The sequence below is a fragment of the Apodemus sylvaticus genome, chromosome 14, assembly GCF_947179515.1.
Source record: "Apodemus sylvaticus chromosome 14, mApoSyl1.1, whole genome shotgun sequence".
Lineage (NCBI taxonomy): Eukaryota > Metazoa > Chordata > Mammalia > Rodentia > Muridae > Apodemus > Apodemus sylvaticus.
In genome coordinates, this window is record NC_067485.1 from 70,508,304 (window position 1) to 70,511,416 (window position 3,113).

The 3,113-nt window shown below is 47.8% G+C and overlaps 1 protein-coding gene across 1 annotated transcript in view; it reads left to right on the plus strand.

The window, feature by feature from the left end:
* Window positions 1–286: 286 nt before the first annotated feature.
* Frmd4a (FERM domain containing 4A) overlaps window positions 287–3,113 on the plus strand; it is a 219,105-nt gene continuing 216,278 nt past the window's right edge. The window contains exon 1 of the mRNA XM_052157216.1: window positions 287–304. The gene's annotated coding sequence lies outside the window, so the exon portion shown is untranslated. The remainder of the gene's footprint in view (window positions 305–3,113) is intronic.

Sequence of the window (3,113 nt, forward strand, 5' to 3'; positions counted from 1 at the left end):
TGCTTCTGTGCTCTGCAATAATCCGGTGAAGTATCAGCAGGTGACAGCTGCAGAGGAACAGTGCCTGTGACCTCAAGAGGGAAGCTCTCTGCTCTCATTCTGAATGTCCACAGGTTTTCCAGGAGGCAGAGGCAGTCTAGGCAGCCCCCCCTCTGCCTGGTTCCTCATCTGGCAGGTGCCTGTAAGTGTCACTGTGTCTGGGTGGTGAACAGGGAACAGCCCTCCAAGGACTGAGAGCGTCCGATGGGGCTTTCATTTTGTCTGCTCTGGAATCTACCAGAAATGAAGACTGAAACTTGAAACAGTAAGTCCGTGTTCTGTTTTACTCTATGGACGTCTCTGTTGTTAACCTGAACTGCGTTCTGCTGCCTACATACACTGGGGCTCGGTGGGACTTTCTCCGTGGGACTTTTGAGTCTCTTTCTTGCTTGTTTAGTGACTTTGAGCTCCAGGAATCCTAGCCAGTATTAGAAACCAGCATAGAAATGTACATAGGTGTGTGTACGTCACTGCACTTTAGGACTGAACGCTGAATGTAAGTGTCTTTACAGGCCTGACTCCCACTTGCTGGGAGCCTGCAGGAACAGAACCTTGTTCCCTGATTGTTAAAAAAAGTCAGAGGCTCACTTGGGTGGACTTGACTTCTCTCCTAAGTTAGTCACAGACAAGTTGGAGGATCCTGCTATAGCAGAAGAGAGCACAGCATACTCTGCAGAAAGAAGGAAATGTAGGGCACGGTTATTTAAGCCTCTGGTATTTCCTTTGCTTTATTTACAGGCTTTAACTCACCGGGGTCTTGTTAATGCGTAGAAGTGCTCACACACACACACACACACACACATACACAGAGGGCTGAAGAGAAGCCTTGGTAGCTTCTCTGTAGATGCTAGGACACTGAACCAGAGCAAAAGCTGCCAGATTCCTGGCCGCCAAGCTGACACACACATGTAAATAGAGTACCAGGAGCAGATCTTCTATGGAATGAATGCTTTGGTCCACAATCTCTGTATACAGTATGCAGTAGACACTCATGCAGCCTACTCAGGAAGTCTACAGCTCAATAGCATAAGGGTATAAGACGAACAAAGAATTGGACTCTGGCTCCAACTCGGCCTCTATTACCACTGCCTGCACTCTGCAGCCTTGGTCTAGAAGAGTAGTTCTTAACCATCCTAATGCTTCCAGCCTTCAATGAGGTTGGTTCCTCATGCTGGGGTGACCTCCAACCATAAAATGATTTCCATTGCTACTTCATAACTTTATCTTTGCTACTGTTATGAGTCATAACATAAATACTTGTCTGTGTTTTCCAATGGTCTTAGGCAACTCCTGTGAAAAGGTCATGACCTCCCCCCAGCCCCCCCAGACAGAGGAGTCTGGGCCCACAGGTTAAGAACAGTCTAGAGAGTAGATTGTGATACTAGCGTCAGTCTTCAAAGCGAGGGAAGCCCCGTAGGAAGAGACACGGGGAATTAGATGCGATAGCCACTAAGATTGTGTCAAAAGTCAAAACAAGCCATGAGCAATTATCTTTAAAAACCTCTAACTGTACAGAGTTCCCTGAGATGTACAGACTTTTGAGTTTGGTTAATTTTGGTGTGTGGTGCTTATTTTATCTGCAAGTTCCTTTACAATAAACATTTATTTCAAAGTTAACATACACGGAAAAACTACACAGTGCCGCAATGAGCTCAGAAGGTTCTGGCCAGCTGCATCTGTGTGTTAACAGGCTTTTTATTACTATCACGAAATTCCTGAAACAACAGGAAGAAAACTGGCCTTGCCTCAGGGTTTGAGAGGTTTCAGCTTCATAAGCCCCGCCCCGTAAGCTGGTGGTAAGGCAGAATCTTACTAAGAAAAAGGAATGGCAACCTGAGGCCTTTTACCACATGGCAGCCATGAGGAAAGGGCCTCTGTGGTAAGATAGGTCCTGCTAGGTCACCCACCCCACTGGCTCACTTCCTCTAGCTGGGCCCTGCCTCCAGCTTCTGACATTTCCCAATAATATCACAAGTTTATGAATCCATCAGTGGACTGAGGTCCCAACCTCATGAGGTAGCCTCTGCCTATTTTTCTTACAACTAAATCTCAAGACCTGAGCCATCAGGGATAACCATCACCCTGTCATGGAAGGTGTCACTGTCCATCCGCGTGACTGTGACAGACTTACTTTAGGCTGAAGGGGTAAAGGACTTATTTTGGCTCATGCTCTCTGGAGGTCTCCAGCCACCATGGTAGGGAAGCTATGGTGGCTATGGAATACCTCAGTCCCTGTGGAGGGAGCCTGCCGCAAGAGTTAGCCCACGTTGGGGCAATCGGAAAGAAAGCAGAGAAAGCAGGCAGAAACCAGAGGCAGATATGATCTTCAGATGTTCAGCTCTAGTAACCTAGTTTCACTGGCCAGACTCCATCTCTTAAGGTTCCACAGCCTTCAGACTACACCACAAGCTGGAGACTGAGCATTTAAATCAGGAGCCTCGGGGGAATTTTCAGATTCAAACCATAACAGAGAGGAACACCTCCAGGAATCTGCAGCACTTCCCAGGGGTGTGGGTGATTCTGATCCCTAGGCTGGCTGTCACCCAGCTTTACCCTCCGGCTTCCTGCTTCCCATCCCTTCCTAAGGCTCCACCCCCAAACACCAGCAAGTATCCTCACTGCACAGTTGTGACTGGCCCACATCTCTCTTATAAACACCAAGACACAGAAATAAAAAGAACGCAACAGGCAGGGTGGGGCGGGGCGGGGCGGGGAGCAGTCCTGGAGACAGTCTGAGAGCAAACCCACCTTCTTTGTAGGTGTGGGGTTTTGGCACATTGCTTAATCTTTCTGAGCTTGGGGTTTTGGTTCTGTGCAGTGGGAAGTGATAAGGCTGTGTGGGACTGCAGCAAAGATTCCCAGGTAAAATGCACAGTGTGCGGCCGGCCACTGGTAAGTCGTAGACACTGTCATACCAGCGTTGGACGTCACTCACAGTTAAAGCTATCACCACCTCCTAGTACCTGTTCTTTCTTCTTTCTTTCCTTGCTTCTCCCCCACCCACCTCATTCCTTCTGTACCTATAAAAAAAATATAAGAATCACAAGTGATAAGAAAATTGAAATATTTGTCAT